Consider the following 22,663-nt stretch of genomic DNA (forward strand, 5'->3'; position numbering starts at 1 on the left):
TAAAAAGAAAGAAAAATACTATTTTAAAAATGTAAATCTTTGCACACTGTGTTAGTACTGAAGTAATTGTTTGGATTAGTATATGAATATATGAACACAAGCTCTCCTCACTCCCGTTTATTTTCATTATTTAATCAGCAAGGTTTTATTGTTTAGTGGCTCTACACTGAGATTTGAAAATGAAATCTCATCAATTAGCAGTGCAGTTGAAATGGCACAATCCATCTACAGAGCAACTAATGATCTTTTCTAGAGGCTGCTTTTGGATTTTTATCACATCCTTTAGCGACAGCATAAACTAATTTCAGCAAAAAAAAAAAAAGTTTTACAGAGTATCTCAGGGGTGTTCTCTTCTGAGAGCCGGTTGATGCTCTAGAGCTCTACCTAATGTCTAAACTTGTGAAATTATCCATTCATCCCCTGAAGCCTAGAGTAAAAATCTGAGGGCCCTTTATATTCTCTCTTTTCTGATATATATTAAGCCCAAATCATTCACAGCTGGAAAGGTTTTAATTTTGTTTTCATGATTAGGGCATTAGGGCCTCAAGCTAATGCACAATATTATATCTATAAAGATTACTCGCTATCCGTGCGGTATCCGACTGCTTTTATTCTTCCCTCAGTATCCACTGACTCTTTCACATGACTTTTCTGTAGATGATTTATCATAAGCCACAATGTAAGGAGAGAGATGGCCTGTGTATCCCAGCATGCTGTTCTTCCTCTGTAGCCTGAGGCGAGACCATGAGTGTCAGTGTCTACTGATGGGCTTTGCTACGGGGAGAAGGTGGAGGGAATACCAATCTACCACACTGACTGTCTAAATCAGCAGGGCAGGTTTTGATGGACAGCGTAGAACAGAGCACTAGGTCCCACGGTCTTCTCCCCTGGTAAAAGAGACTGTGTTGCCTCAGGACAAGTCCAAAGCTCATTGACCATGCCTTCCAGAACCACTATCCTCCTCCTCTTCACACCCTGCTGGAGCTCTCCCTGGAAACGGTCAAGCCAGGCACCGATGCAAATGTCCAACATGTTTGTGAGGGAATTCATGATTCTACTAGCTGCTGCAGTTTACTGCATAGTGTGTCACCCCATGTTTCCTGATGTGTCATTCTGACCTCTGACCTTTGCTATTCCCTACCCGGCCAAGCGTATCAAGGTTTGCTTCAGGCTACAGCATTTTTGCTAACTTTCTGCAAGGCCCAGGATTGATACAATTAGGGTAAAATGAGGTTAGATGTCTCCCCTTGTTTTTCTTTTTCTTTGTGACCACTACATCCCATTACAACACATGTATTAAATGATTCTGATTAACTTATCATCTGAGTATCAGCATATGCAATATTTATTACTATAGTATATGTTTTGTCATTGGATTATAGCACTCTATTTGTTGTCTATTTGTTGATGGGAACATGTATTACATTTTGTAATTGTATCTATGTTTTTTTCAAAAATGTATAATTTACTGTATATTATAACATTATAACTAAAACCGAATTATATATTCCATTTTCTGCAGTAAAACCCTCATTAGCAAATGTTCACATTTTGTTTTCCTAATTTTAAATAGTATTATCATCATATATGGTTAATTTTGTTTTAATTAATGTGTTATAATTTACCAATCCATGCTTACTTTTTTAACTCTTTCCTGCCATTGACAGAATTTTCCGTCATTTATGACACAACACTTCCCTGCTATTGATGGAATTCACCAGCAATCCATGTTTTCACTGCTATACGGCGGGGAGAGCTATTACACATTTTCTGAAATAGTACAGAATCTCTGTAACCAAAAACAAGCGAAGAAGCATTGCTTACAAACATGTACTGTAAGCTAACACGATCATCAAACATAATATAAATGAGTTTTATGTTTAAAATGAACTTTACAGAATCAAATGTCGAACCCACTTAGAGGTATAAGACTGTGCAAGCTTTGGGGGTGTTGATGGAATCGATCTACACAATCTTTGTTTTTAACATCGTTCTGAATCCGATCCGATGTAGTCTTTTTTTGACAAAAACATTATTATTTTAGATTTTTGTTCAAAATGGTGGTGTTGATAAAAAAGGATGCATAAAACTAGACTAAAATTTTGTCTAAAAGCAGAGGCTCTGTTCTTTCTTTTGATATATTGTATGTTCAGATATTCATACAACAAAATATTCTTGGGGCCATTACATTTTTGTGAAAATGATAAAAAATGCTGGCACCGGCTGGCAAAGAAAACACTGGTGGGGAAAGAGTTAAGGAGGCGCATATTCCTCATCTTCCACTAGTACATGCACCGCTATATCCGGAATCTTATAGACATGCATTATATATCAGTATCAATACGGGTTACGGAAAGATAGAGGGACCAAAGAGAATATCCTGCTGAATAGATCTGTAAGTTGACCTATAGAAGAGCTCACTTTAATCTTTTCACAGTGCGTTGTGTCGATGTGGCAAGGCTGCGATTCATCCTGCCCGGCCCCTGACCCTGCTTGCCAAGGCAGATTGTGGGACACCCGTTCCCTCTTGATTTAATTAGCTGCCCCCTGATATTTTATTCATGTTCACACTGGATTGTCATGGAAGTCTAAACCAATTGTGGGCTATGTGCATTTATGGGATGGTATTCATTGTTGTCATTGCAGCCAGTGATGGAACAACAGGCCCGATCCCGCTGAAGGATATGCACCATCAGCGTATTAATCCTCATACACATAGGCCAGGCATCCTATGATAGATTTTCCATCGAAACGGATTAAGCTTTCATTTTGTATGTCCAACTATGGACTTAAGTGGGTGAGATTGAGAGAGAAAGAGAGTGTGGGCGAGAGAGAGAAAAAGAAAGAAAGCCTTTGTGCACTCACAATTAGTTACCTGTCAATCAATCTCAATCTACCATTAGTTTTAGACATATATGCTTTCACTCTTAGTCTCCATGATGATTTTATTGCAGCTCAGTACTTTTTGCTGCAACTTATACTGGTACTAGCTTCTCTCTCTTTTCAACTCTTCCATTCATTCAATCTTCTTTCACTCCGTATGCAGACGCATACACAGAGAGAAGACAACACAGATCCACATAGACTTTATTCACAGACAACAACAAAAACCTGGTCTCTGAGACCTCCCAGTTTCGAGAAATATTTGCTAAATCTATAGTGACAAGCGTGACATTGACGAGAATGGCAGGTTGTCAGGCTTTGGCCGATATTTTACTTGTTTTGCAATTCCAAGGCATGGAGATCGTTACTTTACATATTAAAAGCTGATTTCTTTTTTGCAGTGAAACCTTGTGGCCTGGGTTATTGGTTTTAGTGCTCTGCGTGGTGGGCAGCTGCTGCAGTAAGAATTGGGAGCTTTGTGGAGTGAGACACAGTGAAATGAGGAAGTGGATTGAGCTGAAGTCGATGCTCTGGCATCCTTACACAAAGCCTCAGCTCTTCTCAAACTTTTGGCCCTCCAGACAGAGAGAGATTAGAAGTAAATCTTTATTGTTCTCCTGAGAGGACTCACCAGTTTTGTTACACTGAATAAGATTCATGAATTTAATAAATAGCAACTAAGCATGATGCGAGAATTTGTTTCAAGTAAGAGTGGATATTTTTTTTCAAGTAGGAATGGAATTTTTAAATAATAATAATAATACAAATATTATTCGTAATGATTCCAGTTCTTTAATGTTTCCATTTGACACTTATTTTTGTTCTTTTGATGGCAGGAATTAATGTGTTTCGAACTGTTCTTTGTCTTACAGGGTGTTCACATTTTAATGACTTTTCACATTTTATTTAAAAATGCTAAACAACAGAACACCTTTTCATTCTTTTTTTTTTTGTAAAATACAACTGATAAAACTCAGAATGTATAACTTGAACTACACATCAAATGAACAGTCAGTCGTTAACTATTTTTTTTGAAGTCTCACAACTGTGAAAGGGTTAGTTCACCCAAAAATGAAAATTCTGTCATTAATTACTTAATAACCCCTAAATAACGACTTATATTGTGATGACCGATTTCAAAACAATGTTATGAATCAGTGAGTCGATTCAGCGGTTTGAATCGCCGAAGTCACGTGATTTCAGCAGTTTGGCGGTTTGACACACGATCCGAATCATGATTCGACTCGCTGATTCATAACGCTTCGAAGCTTCATGATGCATTGTTTTGAAATCGGTTATCACTATGTAAGTCGTTATTTAGGTTTTTTTTTGTGCACAAAAACTATTCTTGCCGATTCAAAAAGTTATTGTAGAACCACTGTAGTGAGATGGACTTTGTAACGACGTCTTTAGTACCTTTTATGGGTCTTGAGAGTGTAAAGTGCATTGTGCCAATGGAGACCTTTCTGAGCCCTCGGATTTCAACTAAAATATCTTCATCTGTGTTCCGAAGATGAACGGAGGTCTTACGGGTGTCAAACGACATGAGGGTCGTAACAAAAGTAATTAATGACAGAATTTTCATTGTTGGGTGAACTAACCCTTTAAGTACAATATAACACAGCAAATCTTAAGCTGTATCTACAAGTTTCCTACGCCCCATAAAGCCTTGCGTCGAAAGTGGGAGTGTTTTCCGGTACGAAGTAAACGGGACTTTATGCATTTTCATCGTAGCTTATGTGCACCCTTTCGTATCGGATAGAAAATGTATCCGACTCAAACGGATAAGTTTTATATGCACATTTATAGAATTCATGCGCATCTTGGCGTTTCCATTCAGCATTTTTTGATGCGATATCCCAAAATGCGCATAAAAAAAAAAAAAAAAGGTAACAGTCATTCAAGCTATCCAAATTTGCTAACGATGTGGGAACACAACCTCAACAAACTTTCAAAAGGGTGAAACAACAGTACCTTTACCCTCTGCGGTAGTTGGTTGGGAGGATGACGTGAAGAAGTGGCCTCGTATCGCGTACGGTAGCATTTTTAGCTATTTTCTAGATTCAGTAGCCTGTGATGTTAAGGCGATGAGCAATTTGAAAAGCTCAGAGGCGTTTCAGTATCTGTCGGAAACGATCTAAAAGTGGACATTGAGCCAAACCTGAGCCTACGTTACACGTATCCCATCACAAGGCATGGGTGCTAGCATCAGTGACAGGTGAAGTACGGACAGCGGGTTGTTCATGTATTAGGACCAGGACGCTGTTGTTGTCATGCAGCAGCACTTTTGTGGAAGGTCAGTAAAGTAAAGAAGGACAATTAATAAGGACACAAACATTTTATTGTTTATTGTATTGTGATATTATTAATTAACTAATACATGTACTAAACTGAAATGTTTAGTGTGTGTCATTCATGTTGCAAATGTTGCTTCACAGTAACCTTCACTTAACTCTTGTGGCATCTGATAAAATAAAAAAAAATCAAATTATCATTTTGAAACCTTGCCAATGATCCGAAAAACACTAACCTCTTCGCTAACTAGCACAAAAAGTAACATTCCGCCGACTCACCGTAAGTTGTACCTACTTTCTTTTTTTACAGTAGTGCCCCCCAGAAACAGGTGGATAGTATGTTCATGAAATAGGCTACACATGTTCCACAAAGTGTTTTTGATTAATTAAATAGTATTGCTTCATTAGATTAATTATATAAATAAATAAGTTGATTAATTAGGGAATTAGACTGTATGTTGCTGTATGTTTATAAATGCATTAGCGCTGTTGCATTATGGAAAATAGTAGTGCAGGAAACACTGTATTGTAGTATGATTTTCACCTGCATCCACAGAAAAATGCATGCGCAAGAACCATTTTATTTCTTATAAATATATACATTTATATATTTTGTTACCTTTATTTTCTTACCTTATTTACAATGAGAAAAACAAAACCTTAAAATGTTGTGCTGATGCAGTTGTATTATGTTTAATTGCCATTGCCAATGCATTAATGGTGGGAGATCATTGCCTTTGTTTGTGTCTAGTTTTGTGTCAATGGAGAAAAGAAACAAAGGAAGACTGCATCTGGGTGCACTCTTGACCTCTGAAATGACACTCTGTAATGTGTCAAGATGCGTCTAGGCAATTGTAGCACACAAAATGATTTGCCGCTGGTGGGATCGGCAGGGATGGGGGAGTGTAACTGCTTCAGGATTTATCTGGGTGTTGTGAAGCGCCAATAAAAACAGTTGCCCCCTTTTATTTTGCAGTTAGTATGTGTCACAGAAACCGCTGTGCAAATATTGGCTATCCCTTGCACCTGCTGCCATGATGAGCTCCTCCTCCCCTCCACCGGCCTATTGATATTCTCTTCATTTTTCACTTCACAAAAGAAAAGCGGCCACACAATGGGGCTGCATTCCAGTAGCGCCCTACCGCCCATGCCGTGGGTAAACACAGGAGGGGTTTACCGGCCACAGGGTCTGCCCCTGTTTACATGGGGGCCTAAGTTGCTAAAGCAGCATGGGATTACTGGACTATCTAGACAGTGCTCAGGCCAGAACAACCATATAAACCCCCACCCCAGGGTCGGCTCTTCCCCCTCATTACCATATTTAGAGTTCCCCAGCCGTACTGGAGAATGCTGTGAATGGGATTAAGTCAAGCGTCCCTTTCACTGTCTCGTCCGCACTCTCGCATTAATTCATGTGCTCGTTTGTCCCTCTTCACCAACTTTAAATCCTGTTAATTCTTGCTTTCACATCCATATCAATTTCCCTTGCAGCATCAGCTGTTTTCTAGAGGGTTAAGGTAGCTGACAAATCTAAACTAAACTAAATGTGGAGACACTGAGGAAGTTGGATTAAGAACTTTCAGGGTTTTTTTGCCAATTCGAACAGAGAAGCAAACTTTACAAACAAATGAAATGGCAGCGGTTAATGTTTGATGTTCAGATGTTCCCAAGAATCCCAAGAAAGGAAATGACTCGTCCTCATGTTGTTTCAAACCTGAATGACTTTGAAATACTAGGACTGAAGGCAGAATGACAACTAAGGCTATCAGTCCCTATAACATTCAGCTAACATCATTGTTTATGTTTCACGGAAGATTGTGTTCTTGCTGTTCTTTAAATCTAAATGAATGTGCATTGCTGCAGAGTCTTGAAGGTCTACTTTTGTCTGAAATTCTTCTCGACCTCAGAACGTTCTCTGACCTGTGCTGACAGGAGCAGATGAGTGTTTGATGAAGAGACCCACCTTATCAAAGCCTAACATGCCTTTGTAGGAAACATCCCGAAAAAAAATAAAATGAACATTAGGCTTGCTAAGGGAAAAGAGATGAATTAACATGACAGGGGTAACCTGAAATGTGTTAATCTACCCGACATACTGTGTCATACAGAGAAAAGCAGCTTGTGAAAAGTTTTGTAAATGAGCGAGATGTGTTTCTCTACCTTTAAGGAATAGTTAAACTAAAACACACTCTCATGTCATTCCAAAATTTTATTTCATTTTATTTTATTTTCTTGTTTCTTTTTTTGTCTGTTCACCACAATATATTAAATGGTTTCAGTAGACTTGAAATATAGTGCACACATTATATACATGTATTTTATTGTAATAGTATGGGGATTTTTGTCATATGGCTTTGGAGCAATTTGAGGTTATGCATATAATGGACATAATTTTCATTATTTGCTGAACTATTATCCTTATCTCATTCTCCCTCATCATGAAGCAGGAATATACAAACCTACTGCAGCTAGTTGTCATTCATATACTTTTTTCCCTTTGATTCAATATCTCTTTCTTTACTGTGGCATGACACCAAAAGACTTTCATCTGTTTGTGTAACCATTCATCTTACCGTGAACTATATTTTCAAAAGGTTTTTGTTGTTGTTGCCGTTGTAAGAACATATAGAGGTAATATACACTGATTATCTTTCTGATGGTCTGTGTGAGCTGTCTGAACATAACCAAGGCATCATTGAAATGTGATTTACTTAAGGCGGAAACAGTCTTATGACACTAATAAATATTGGTGTATTATTAACTGTCCTCTCACTCTGTAAAGGCTTTCAGTTCATCTTTATTTACCCAACTGTACACTTCTGTACCAAAGTTACTTTATAAATTAACAAGCAGGCCAATTCTGTACATTTTCATCACTGTTATATTACTTAGAATTTATTGAATTATTAAAATTAAGTATAAATAGTTTATACACACATGGATAGTTTATACACACACACACACACACACACACACACACACACACACACACACACACACACACACACACACACACACACACACACACACACACACACACACACACACACACACACACACACACACACACACACACACACACACACACACACACACACACACACACACACACACACACACACACACAAATTTTCTCCCCCTAACTTGAAGTCTGAGTTAGCTAACTCATACATTTTGATAGCAATTAACATACAATATTTAGTTAATTAACTTTTTTTTTTATTTTGAGTTCTTACAAATCAAATGAGTTATTTGCTTCACTGTAAACCCTAATAAGTTGTCAGAACTCAAACACGTTGAATGATATATTTTTTTAGTTAATAAACTCAACGTTTTAGTAAGATTTTTATTTTGTACTCATACATTTTATTGTTCTTAACTTGAAACATTTGAGTACACTAATTTATACATTTAACTTGAAATTATCAGGTTATCTCAACATAAATATTTTGCTAGCTATGACAACCTAATTTAGAAAATGCCAACATGATCATTTGCTAACATGTTAACAATAGCATGGTATAGCACTTGAATGAGTAAAGCAACTTGAAACATGTAACTTACCTGCTCTCAAACCAAGCAGCATGTGCCCCTTGTCACCATGATGGTAACTCTCCAAAAACCCACATTAACAGACACTCTTCTAAATTAGCATAAAACATGAATCACTACTAAGTCTCGCTTACCATTAATATTGCATAATAATAATAATAATAATAATAATAATAATAATAATAATAATAATAATAATAAAAACATTTACTCTCCTTTTCAAGTGCCATGAGCAAAGCATGCTGGGAAATAAAAAATCCCAGCCCAGTTTCAGCTAAACTTAAGTTAGTCTAAATTAAAGGGTATCATGCTATTTCGTGCATTCTGACTTATTTACACTGTTAAAGAGTTGGATTCTCATGCTAAACATGGCCAAAGTTTCAAAAAATGAGTTTGATGTATCACAGAGTATTTCAGTGCCAAAAAAAATACTTTCTCACAAGTTTCTCAAAGTTTTTTTTTGTGTATAGCCCTGTATGTCGTAATAGATGGGGGAAAATCCTTGCATGGACACTTCTCCCGGAAAAGCGGGTGAGTGGGGGAAGTCATGTTGAACGTGATAGCTTCACCCTTAACGTTACATCTCCTAACTATAACATAATACAATATCGTCACTCCCGAGATTCTTCACATAGATTCGCAGTCCAGTGGTAGAGCGTCTGTCCGGCAAGCTTGTCTGAGGTTCGGTTCTGGGTTCGAATCCACCAGCGTATAGTTTTTTTTTCTCATCTAAACCAAAGGGTGTTCATCAGGGATTCTGTATCAAGAGCAGGGACACGTTTGTGTACATTTTATTTTGTGATTTAACCGGAACGAATAGAGAGTCTATGATGCGATGATGTCTTGTCTGTGTGTGTGTGTGTGTGTGTGTGTGTGTGTGTGTGTGTGTGTGTGTGTGTGTGTGTGCACATGTGCTTGTGACTCTTTAGCTTCACGCACGGCACACCTCCCGGAGATCGGCTTTTTGAGATATGAAGGATGCAATAGGTATAGGTACTATAGGTACTCAAGATTAACATGATATTAGCAGAAACTGTGTTACCCCCCCAGTTACCCCTTAAAGAAAACAATGAAACCGTTCAGTTTACTTGAAATATGTCAGTGCTGGGAACTGAAAAGAAAAAGTTCTAAATACTCTTAACTGTTAATTTAACAGAACTAATTTGTTTAATTTTGTTTAAGTTTGTCCTACTCAAACCAATGAAATATTTTGAACATTACGGTTTACAGTGTAGTCTTATTTCTCACATGATGTTATATTTTGTAATCCTTGAAATATGTCTAAAGCCACCGCACACCCATAGACGATTACCTCCCTCTCTTCCATGCACTGCAAAACAAAGCAGCACTTGTGCTGCAGCAACATCAATTAATTGGCCACAAATCTCCCCCTAAAATAAGCCATTAAGGAGGCAAATTGCTTTAAGTTTATATAATTAATTAATAAAGTGAGTGATGAAATGGAGACTTATCAAACAAGCTTGGCTCCCATTAAAGAGGGCTCTCACTAGGCTAGCTTATTAAATTTGGTCCCGAAACAGTGTTTACCGCGTCGTGAAAAAGCCATAGAAATGCAGAGGCATTGAGAAAAAGAAATTAGTTTGTATAATTAGGGACTATTAGGATCTTTTAATCCAACAGAGAGAGGGTGCAATGAGTGTGGGATGAGCTTTAAAGGGAGCATTGCTCGCTGCTTGTTTTTTTATTTTTTTTCCTGAAGGGAACCATTGTAAACCCAAAAGCACACGTCTAATAAAGACGGTGTCCCCTTTACCCCACAAAAAATAGAAAGTAAATCTGCTCCTGGAAATTGCTTTGCACCCCCCTGGCTTGATTCTGAAGCTAACAGGCCGTATTGTGGAAACGTCAGCTCTGCGCTGTGAGATTTTCATATAGGGAACAGCTTCCTGCCCTCTGGCTGACATCTCTTCAGATGAAACTCTGACATTTGCTCTAAAACTATTATTGACGTCGTACCTCCGTCCAAAAAGCCAGAGGTTTGCCGTGGGTCTTGTCAGGACATCACATCCTTAATAGTTAATTAAACCCCACCCTAGCCTTTCTCACATCCCTGTTGCCCCTTTCTTAGACGGACAGAAATGAAATAGACAGCTCCTCTGGTGCTTCATTTTTCCTGTGGAGTAGGAAGGAAAGGGAAGAAAAGTTTCTCATCAGAATTACATCTGCATAGCTCCCAAATGCCAAGTTTACAGGAAATCTAAAGTGGAGCTCATGCATACAGTTAAGAGCTTATTATCCTCCACTGCTAATCTGGGCATTTCTATGCTGGAGGCAGATGCCATGCTCTGATATGGAGTGGATTAAGTTCATCGTCTAATAGCCAATTTTACTGTTGTGTCTTCCACTGACTGCCAACTCCCCTCTCTGCCCCCGACCGCTCCATCCGCCTTTCTTCCCCTTGCCTAATTGAAGCTTTCGAGTGAACAATTTTGCCCTCACAAATAGTTTCATCCCCGCAGCGTAAGAGCGTAGTTTAGACCTTCATCAGACCAGAATCTTATAATTAGCAGCAAAACTTGAGCCAAAAGCGGTGATGGAAGGAGAGGCTCTTGCGTAGAGGTAAGTGGATTTGTAGTCTGTGTGAGCGTGTAGTATGAATAAGTATTTGTATCTGGCCAGACGCAGTGATATTTTTAGGAACAGACTGATGTCATCTCATGTCTGGCTGGTCCTTAGAGAACAATAGCATCTGTAATGGAATGAGGTTGGTTTTGGTGGGCTCAAGCGAAAGAGAAAACGAGTGAGAAGGCAAGAGTGAGGCGTTCACTTTGAATCTCTTTCCATTATTCCATCACTCTCCTGCCTTCTGACACTCAAACATAAAGGTTTTTTATTGGCATTCATGGTTTCATGAAGAACGTTTGAAATGCATGGAATCTTTCAAATGGATTTGAAAAACGGTTCTTTAGATGAATAAAAAATGTATTCACAATAAGAAAAAAGTTTGAAATAATTTGCTCACTCATGTTATTCTGACATCAGTATGATTTATTTACATGGGAAGGATTTTATTTGTAATATTCAGTTTTATTTCTATGCAATTGCAATGAATTACAAAAATAGTTTATACACACACACACTTTTATATATATAAAAATAATTATTCTTAGTAATTTACTGTGTGACTTTAAATTCCCTGGGAATTTATGTGCTTCTTTTCAGGAGGTGTTGTAGTTTTGAAATGAGGTGAGACACTCTGTGTTCTTATTCTCCTCCTTTTGAGAAGATTGTCGAAGACACCCTGGGGTTTGCTAACGTTTTCATAGATCTTGAGCGCTGATTACATCTCAAGTAATGCGAGTAAGCAGCTGAAAGTTCTCTGGATCTCTAAGCATCGTGTCATCTTCCATCGAGAGGCGGTGCATTGCACTGGGATGAGGGGGTGATTTGTTGTCATTTCTGTAAAGTGCTCGCTATTTTCATTTCTAGAGTCCAGGCACATAAACATAAATATGTGCTTGCTGCTTCAGTCTCTCCATAATCGTTGTGTGTTTTTATTTCCAAGCCATCAGAAGGTGGCATTCGGTGGCCCATCCTAAAATGCGTATAATGCATATGTTGACAGCCATGTGCCATTAGTCTGATATTCTAAATGGATAGTGGTTGGCATTTGTAAGAAGAACAGAAAGGAGACAGAGTTTAACTGAGACAGGGAGAAAGGAGAGTGTTGAAGAGATATACAATGATCCTCACTGTGGGACTGCAGCTGCTGGGCAGAAATGATGATACACTCTCCACGACACACTGTAATAGCTTAAGTTGGATTGACATGAGGAAGATTGTACCATTTAAATAGATGCTTTGTGCTCTGTGCTTTGCTTGTCTGTATAAGCAAGCATTCACAACGTTCTCCTGTTGTGCATGGAATTTGCTTTCTTCAGGGTGTCAGAAAGTGTCACTCCTTTGTTCGTCTAATGTTGTACTGCAGTGCTTCCCATATCTTGTGGCATGTGTCCCTCCATAGCTTCACCTTTCAGGCTCAAGTGCACATTATTTAGCACTCATTTAAAGTAATATTTGTAACATGTCTCAATATATAATATGTATTGTGATCATATGTATTCATTTATATGTATTACTTTTATATTAAATCAAAACGTTAATCTTTTTATTTATATGCACTTTTGTACCCCCTGGGAGTTGTGGTATGTGTCTCCCTGCTTGGGAAAGTTTTAGTGGATGTTGGCCGCTGTTGACTGGAGTAGATTACACACACACACACACACACACACACACACAAGATGTCTAATACAGTAGGCTTGTACAGCACAGATTTATTCAGTGTGACATGGGGGGGATTGTAAGTTATGAAACATGTTTTTGTGGACCTCTGGATAGTGCTATAGGGAACCGTGTTATCCTCTTTCCTGGGGGAGTAGACAGCAGCTGCTACTGTGCCCAGTGTTTGTAATTACTGTGCTTTAACTGCATAATCTAAAGTGGACTTGGACTGAAACTGTGCCCATGTTCATTCCTATTAGCTCACAATTGCATTGCTATTGATTTTTTTTCCCCCTCCTGTGTAACATGCCTCATAGTGCCAAACATATTGCCATGCCTGGCAAAATGAGGCAGACTCGCTTTGACAAATTCAGCCCTGTTAACAGCACATTGAGTAGATGTTCCTAAGCAAAACTGTGAACTACTTTCATTAGTGTGAGATGTTCTGTGTGAACTTTGAGTGTGAAATATTACATAGATTTTAGGACCTTTAAGCAATCAGTTTAGAATGATGTTCTTTTTGGGAGGAAATGTAGGATTATGTATTCAGAAGAGATATCTAGACACTTTTCCTTTCCTACACTTTAAGTGAATTTCACTGTCATTTGTTCCTACTAGTGCTATACCCTTTATACATACCTGCAAACTAGGGCTGGACCAGAATATTTGAATATTCGTTCGATGGGTTGGTATTCGATCTTCAATTTTGGGATTTTTTATTTTTCCCGCACACGGTTCTCATTCGCGCTTGCATTTGTTTACACTATAAAATCTTGCGAAATACAACACTCTTTTTTAAAATTCTATCTATAAAATTCTTCTATAAAATATCTTATAGCCTAGCCATTTTTAATAGGATGGACAGTTGAATAGAAACCTAACCTCGTTATACTTAATACTTATATTGGCTTCTTCTTAGTCTAAGGCAGGGGTCTTTGGAGGTAGACTCTGGATCAGGCTGGGCCGCATCAAGTATTACACATAAAAAGTGTTTCAAGTATTCAAAAAAAAAGTAGCACAACTGATCCAATCTTCTCAATCTTTATTATTAATAGTTCTTCAACATGAATGTTTCTTCTGAACATGATCTGTTCCTCTGAATTTGAACTAAATATAGCCTATATAAATTAAATCATGTAATATGAGTTGAATGAGAAATCGGGTGTTACAATGAATTTGGTCCGTGCAGCTCTTAAAGGGCCGGACCTAATATTCTGTGTGAAGCAGGGCAGGGCAGGAACATGCCGGCCAAGTGAGTTTTTAGGGTTTTTTAACCTTAAAACAATGATAAAACAATGAATAGTAAGTTCTGTCATATTATTCAATTCTTTCCTGTAGCTCAAACAGTAGAGCATTGCGCTAGCAACGCCAAGGTCATGGGTTCGATTCCCAGGGAAAGCAAGAACTGACAAAATGTAAAATGTGTACCTTGAATGCAATGTAAGTCGCTTTGGATAAAAGCGTCTGCCAAATGCGTAAATGTAAATGTAAATGTAATGTAAATGTCAATTACTTTTACAGTTTTTTGCCATGGTATTGATTCAGTATTGGTATTGAGGTATTTTAGTCTGGTATCGTATCGAAGTCATAATTTTGGTATCGTGACAACACTATTCTACATAAAAAGTATTTGCTGATATTCTCTTTTTTTTGTTATGTTGGTTTACAAATTTGTACCTTTTTACATTTTTACTCTTTTAGTTTTACATTTTGTCAAGGGCTTGTTTACATTTATACTTTTTTATAGTACACTACTGAAGGCCAACGTTGCAAGTTAAATTACATGTTTTTAAGTAAAATTGTTGAAAATTATTTTGATAAATGAGTCGATAGATTAATCGATAAATTAGTCGATAGATTAATCGATATAAAAATAGTCGTTTGTGGCAGCCCTAAACAAAAATAACCTATATGGTTTTAACAAAAATAAAATAAATAAATAACCATCTGAATAAATCAAATTTTACTCGATAGTTAAAGTGTAACATGTAAAAAACAACCTGAGTCTTGAAAATGGGCCTGAGCTTATGACAATTGTTTTTTTTTTTAAAGATTAGGATGTCAAAATTCTCACGGGAGGGAGTAGACCTCTCGCACTTGTCAACATTGCAATTCTCTTTGTAGGCCTATACACTATTTTATAGCTATCATGTTTAAACGCACTACACTTAAACAACGTTTTATTCAATTCATTACTTTATATTTATATAGCCTAGTAACTACTTTAGATGTATATATTACGTTGCTCATTCAAGTTGCAAAACAGGCTATGTTAAAATAACAAACATTTTAAATTAAAACTTACGATAGACAAAAACTGACTCTCGTCCTTTCTTTCGTTTTTAAATCTTTTTACAAGAAATCCTGCAGGTCATAAAGAACTTTGTTTTTCCACCTCCAAGAAAGGACAGGTACTCTCCATTATTTCTCCTTGTTTACTTAAAGGCCGTTTTCCTTGATTTACTCGAGGCAAAAAGCCATGTGTTGACTTTGAAACAGAGTAGACTTTACATTATATGCATCTGTGGTGGAATTACTAGATTTTCACATCGATACATGTTTGTTTTAATGTGGATGCGCTGTCACTTTAATTCAGCTCCAGCACATCAAAAAATAGACTCTGTGCGGAATCGATTGCAGCACAGCTATATGGCTAACTTATGCGCTCCTGGAACACACTGACGGACCAAAGCCGCGTGCAGTGTGAAAGCTGTATCCGTTAACATGGGTATGGAAAAAATACGCACCGCATACGCAGTGCAAACGGAGTATGTGTGAAACGGGCTTCAGCAGGTGCCATGCTCGATGTATGCTCCATTTTTGTACGGCTTTCTCGTGCCACAGTGCCTACATACTGTTACAGTTTTGTCCACCACCCTTCTTCCGTCATCATTATATTTTACGGGGAAGCCAAAGTGCTCCCATACATGCGATTTGAATGATGCAGGAGGCTTTTCAAGTTCTTCTACTTCTCCGCTAGCCACTGCTGACTGATTAACATGCCCTGTTCACGTGAAAACATGTGTTTCTCTGAAACTCAGCATCGAGTTTAAAGGAACGAGATCACTTAAAAAGCAATGTCGGCAGTCTTTTAGTCTGCGATCGCTAAACAATTCAGATTAATCCACAGCTCACAATAAATCCGCAATAAATCCGCGGGTTACATGCGTGCCGAACCGTAGGTCGTGATCCAACTACGATCCGTTACACCCCTATTAGATCATATAGATTGTTTCGGTTTTTTTCTCTATCTGGGTTGGAGTTGAATTTCAAGCACAATAAGCTCACAAAAATCAGAGATGGGTCTCTCGAGCTGTTGCAATCTTTTTTGCTACTCTGATGTGGCGTGACAGATCGCTGAAATTTTTCAGTTCAAGCGATGCAGCAGATGAACCGATTATCTCTTCCGCTTTACTACTTACAGCATGAAATAATATGAAAAAACATGAATAAACATCAGAAGGTGTGTTGAAAGATACAGTATAACTTATCAAAATCTGTATCATCTCACATGTAATCACTTAATCAGTGTTTCAACCACGGAAAGAAATCAATATAACAGCTCGTAAATAATAGCCGGGTCAAATCGTTCTCTTTGCTTAACCGTTACTTTCCGTGCCGATCGGTCCAGCAGGTATGGATATGGTTTAACTTTCCACTGTGGGGCTGATAACGGCCGCTCTTTGGAATGTAATACAAATGCGTCAGTCAGATTAGTCAGCCACAGAGAAACTAGTAACCAGGCAATTGACAATTAACCCATTCTGATTTGCGACGTCACTACATACATTCTACCAGAATTCAGTCCAAGAACACTTTGTAATCGTGCCATGCTGTGCCAGGAACTTTTCTTCGAACCGCTCGGCCCGATGGTGGAAAAGCATCTAATGTCACTTAATGTTACATTTACCTCAGAAAAGCCATTTAATTTCCAAAAACTCGTTAGTCATCTAGAAAAAAATTACTTAGAAAGGAACATTTTGCTAAATATATGCATTATATTGCGTACTCATTGTATTTTTTACTTAACTTGTTCTTCAAAATGTAATGAATGTTTAAATAAATTGATTTTATGACAGCCACATTTAAATGTTTATATAAAAACGAGTAGAAACATAATTATGTCATTAAAAATGTATTATAACGTTATTATATAAAAAAAACCTTCTTAACCTTTTAAATGTAATTAGCCTTCAAATCAGTTCATTTTAACCTTTAATATTATAGTGATGTCTATTGTCATGTCTGATAGACCTCAAATGAATCGACATTGAATCAAAATTGATAAATTCAAAATAAAATCTAATCGCAATTGTATTGGGGCAGTTGTGGCCTAATGGTTAGAGAGTCGGACTTATAACCGGAAGGTTGCGGGTTCGAGTCTCAGGTCTGGCAGGAATTATCGGTGGGGGGAGTGAATAACCAGCGCCCTCCTCCACCCTCAATACCACAACTGAGGTGAGACCCTTGAGCAAGGCACCGAACCCCCAACTGCTCCCTGGGCGCCACAGCAATATGGCTGCCCACTGCTCCGGGTGTGTGTTCACGATGTGTGTGTGTGTGTGTGTTCACTACTGTGTGTGTGCACTTGGATGGGTTAAATGCAGAGCACAAATTCCAAGTATGGGTCACCATACTTGGCCACACGTCACTCACTTTCACTTTTTTCACTTTCACTTTTTTTTATGCCAAGCCCTAGTGTCAATAAATGTGTTTAAGGTTTTTTTATTTTTTATTTATTAGAAACATATGTTGTCTCTTCCCTTTATTTTCATGTCAAAGGACACCAGTATGCTAATTATTCTGTGGGAGAATGCTCCCAGACCCTCCTTTAATTCATAAACACGTCACCTCTTCCAACTCTTGTGAGTTTGCTGGACTGTTTATAAGTTTGCATGCCATTCCAAAGGGACACTTTCATAATGGATGCCAAATGTTATGCTACTGCTGATCAGATTATAGTGCATATAGGGAAGATAAATTGCTTCAGGAACACAAGCCTAACAAAACCCTTCTCTTCTCATGCAATTCAGCTCAGACTAAATCCTTCATTGATCGTGACATGGTGCATTATCATATTTTCATCAATTCTAGAGCACTTGAAATGTGCCATATAATTATTCTATAGTACAGTATCATAGTCAGTCAGTCGTTGTGGCTTCATCTTGACACCTTATTTGGTATTGCTGTATATAGTTTGTATGACTAGATTTAGTTATTAATGTGCAAGGAAATGCCTGCGGACATTTTGTGGCATCTTTTACCTTGTCCTTGACTGTAATGAGGAGAAAGCAAAATGTCTGTTTTTTTTTTCTCTCTCTCTTTGTTTCTTTTAAGTTTACTGGGAAACACATTAAATGAGAGCCCCAAGTCAAACTAACCCTGATATTGGTAACAATTGAGTCTCCATAGGAAGGTTACAGCCTGAAACCTTGAATGCACAAAGGAGAAAAAAAAAAGGAGGAGAAATGCATGGCACAATGTGCAGCTCAGGTATTGAATTAGCTCAATAACACGGAAGCTAAACATAAATCATATGACTCAAGCACGGCCTAGAAGGGTCACATGGCAAATTTGGGTTGAGATTTGGATATGAACAGAGAACATTCAGAAATGACATCTGCTTAAACTCCTCGCACTGTTATGTAGACCTCAGCCTGAAGCGCCAAGGAAAGGTCAACTGATGCTCATCCCTCCCGTCATATGGAAATTGACAGTCAGAAAAAGAGTTCTGTCTTATGCTGATGGCCTACTTTTAAGGTATACTACTTAAGCATTGGAAAATGGAAAGCCAGTACAGTACTTAATATGTGTGGATATCTACAATATGCAATATGGCAAGTTGGCACATTGGCATATTGAGTGGAATGCTAACATTTTGCCCCAGTCCCTGAATTTTCTAAAAGATCAGCAAGGGGCATAGAGAGTGTTTGAAGTCCCAGTAGGAGCACATGATTGTGGGCAAGAGGGAAGGCATGTGTCCTTACAGACACCTAACCTGGATGAATCACAATAAATGCTGTGTGAAATTATTAACCTTGCGAAAATGAAGACTAGCTGATGTCTCAGGTTTGAAGCTGGCTGCTATTTGAGCTACTGTAAAATGTTGACTTGAAATGATCACTTCATTTATTTTACTTTATTTATATATAACCAGTAAAGATTTCCACAATTTTTTTCTCTTCTTCTCTTAAAACTTCACACTCTCCGTTACTTTTTAAGAATTAACAGTGGGAATGGGGTGAAGTAAGAATTTGCTCTGTATTCCATTACTGATTCTGTTTCAACATAAGCTGTCTTTCAAGCCCCATGAAGTGCCCATGTGAGCTAGTGTGAGGATTTGCCAGAACTGGGTGAGGGAGATTAAAGACTCCTTCTGTTTTGGCTCTGTTTGATGTTGCCGTGGTGGTTTTGTTCGTTTAGGCCTTTTCTGACAAATATCATTACCGCTTTGCTCCTATAGTTCTGCTCACAGCATCTTCAGGGCGAGTCGCCCACACACCCAGAGCTGCAGGTCCAGATAAGACCCGAGAGGGAGGGAAGGCTGGTTTGAAATGTCACTTCAAGACAGCTGGACTAGAGCTGACCTGCTCTGCACTGATTGTCATTAATAATGAAATGGAACCGTATTGGTAGTCCATTTTCTTTTTAACATCATCTATACCTGAAATGTATCAGCCCTTTTCTGCTGTCTGAGGTGAACTTTAACATTACTCATGATTGATATATATATATTAGGGATGCAACAATACAGTTAGTCCACGGTTCAATACATACCTCGGTTTTTAACCACGGTTTTCGGTTCGGTTCGGTTCTGATGGCTTGTCACAAGTGTGTCAAGAGGTTAAGAAGAAAAAAGTATATATATTTTTTATTACAATACTCTTTCTTTATTTTACTTAAAATAATTGAAAAACCTTACTAACTTAAAACTTGACTTAAAAAAAAAAAAAAACCTGTACACATTCCTAGTGTATTGTATAATATAAAATAAATGTATATAAAGATTTACACTGGCAGCTCAGAGCTATACATCAGTATTTAAGTATGCCATTTAATGAATAAATGTAAAAATAAAACACTACATAGACTTCACTATAAAATATACATTGATTCTTATTAAAGCTACTGTATTAAAGTTCTTCAGTCAAGAGCAGTGAGTGATTTTCTCTTTGTCTTTTGTTGTTGTATTAACATTTAAGGGATAGTTCACTCAAAAATTAAAATTCTGTCATCGAGAAATTAATACAGGTTTGGAACAACATTAGAGTGAGTAAATAATGACATGATAATGACATGAGGTGAACTGTCCCTTTAAGGACAGCGTGTTCATTAGGCTGCTGCTGTCAATTTAAGACCTGCGTGCATCTAATATACAGACACGCCGATTTTACTTTCACTTTAACCGAGTGTGTTTATGTTAACCTTGTGTGTATTTGACAGTATTAGCGCAGTAAGACTACTTAGTCCAGTAATCACGAGTTTGACATGCGTTAAGTGCGAGCGCTCGGAGAAGCGCATATGCACGCGAATGAGCCGGCAAGGCTTTAAAATGCATGCAAATAATGAACTTTCGTGATTGTGAATAACTTTAGTGTTCTGTGAGTATAACTCTTCCACTAACGTGTGATGTGAATGTATGTCGCGCTGTTCAGTATTGGGATGGAGGCAAATTATAGAATTTGTAGAAAAATAATTAATTAAATGCAAAACATTTCTTATGTTTAAAATTTTACGTTTACAAATACATTATTCAAATCAAAAGTTGTATTTGTTAACATTAGTTAATACACTGTGAACTAACATGAACAAACAAGGATTTGTTATAATATTTTTTAACAAATGCTAAAAGTCTGAGACATGCGATAGATAGATAGACAGACAGACAGACAGACAGACAGACAGGCAGGCAGGCAGGCAGGCAGGCAGACCCCACTGTAGATTTGATCATTCATGGTTCATTCAAGAGTTCGGGGCATGAAGCAAATTCTTGTAATCGACCAGAGTCTACAGTGTACTTGTGTTTATTCAAAGTCGTATCTGCTACAATCAGTGCCTGTGTATTAGTGTGCCATTTAAGAGGCTTCAGTGTGAGCAGTTAGCACAAGTTGAAACAAAAGGAGATCAAAGCTGAGAGCAGCATTTAAAGAGATGGCAGCTGTAAGCATTTAAGTGGTAAAGTGCTGGAAAATGTTGTACTTACATGTTGGAGCTATGGTGTGGGATTGCATTTCTTCAGCTCTTTATGGCTTGTAATGGCCATATTCTGGCCACAGTGTTTTAACACAATTGCTTGGTGAAAGCATATCATCATCACCATCATCATCATCTCTCGCCTGTCTTTTTATATGGAATTTGTTTGCTGCCACGCTACATTAAGCTACATTAAGTAGTCTGTTTTCAAACCTCACTTTCAAATGAGACTTTGCACTTTCTTTTGAATGATGCCTCTTTCAATTTCGCTCTCATTTTTTCTTCTCTAGTTTTTCTGGGTGCCCTTCTCTCTTTCTCTCTCTCCTCTCAGCTTTTGTGTCCTCTGTTTATTGTTGTATAAGTGAACCAAGACAGCCATCAGCTTGCATATCACCCTGGAAGAAAATTATGGTTATTTTCCTAGATTCTCTGTTTTGTTCCTATTATTTTTTCTTCCTCAAATATAGCACACCTTGCTGAGATCCACAAAGTGCATGTCAGTCAAGGGCACATCACTTCTTTTTCAAGTGGACGTCTGTGGAATTCTCTTCCATTTCACTCTGAAAGCTCAGCATATGAATGAAATGAATTGTGCGTGCTGAGAGAGAATGCATAGACCTCTGTTAAAGACAGATCCAGGCTAGACTCTACTAAATAGATCAAGAACCAAGCCAAGAGACAGAGAGGATCATGAACCTGCTGTAGAGCTTGACAAGCTTAGTACATAAAGCAAAGAAAGTTTCTGTGTGTGTTTGCGTGTGGATGCATATAACTCGCTGTCAGCCTTACTTCAGCTCTGTGAAACTGATGAAAAAGATAAAGGAAAAGTTACAAACAGTCTTTGGTCAGACCTGAACCATAAAATAGAATGGGTCTTTCCTTATGATCTGTACTGTTGAAATACGTTTCTCGAATAAGCTAAATGAAAATGAGGCTGTGAAGAACATATTTATTTATGTATTTATTTAAATAATTTTTTTAAGGAATTGCATTCAAAATCCACTTGACCCAAAATGAGAGGAACCATTTTCCATGTCAGTTTAAAATGACTATTCTGATATCACAAATGGACTTAAGAACCATTTGATGTGAACCTTAGAATGAAGTGTCATTGTGTGGGGCCAAAGGAAAAGAGACTGAATAAGAGAGAACCACACATCTGTCTGATGATAAATGATGTCTTTTCATTCCCAGGCTTTCACCTCTGTAATTCACGTTTAATTTAGTCTGGCTTTGATGGAGAGCAGAGATCCGGTTAGATCACAGAGAGGCGACTTACAGCGTCGCCGCTTAACCACGGCCACTCTTATCCTCTATTGATCCTGACTGCCTTCAAAGAATTCTGTGTGATTCCGTGATCATATTACATGGGCCTTCAAAGTGCACTTCTTCTCCTTTTCTCTACCGGAATGCTGGGGGAGATCTCGAATATATATCTGTTTGGGTTGAATTGTTTCCTGAGCGGAGTCAATAGCTACATTTCCTCTCCTGGAACCAAG

At 37.9% G+C, this 22,663-nt stretch overlaps 1 protein-coding gene across 10 annotated transcripts in view; it reads left to right on the top strand.

The window, feature by feature from the left end:
- Nucleotides 1–22,663, top strand: part of diaph2 (diaphanous-related formin 2) — a 551,295-nt gene that overhangs the window by 295,610 nt on the left and 233,022 nt on the right. The window lies entirely within an intron of this gene.

Source organism: Gobio gobio (assembly GCF_949357685.1).
Source record: "Gobio gobio genome assembly, chromosome: 16".
NCBI classification, from domain to species: domain Eukaryota; kingdom Metazoa; phylum Chordata; class Actinopteri; order Cypriniformes; family Gobionidae; genus Gobio; species Gobio gobio.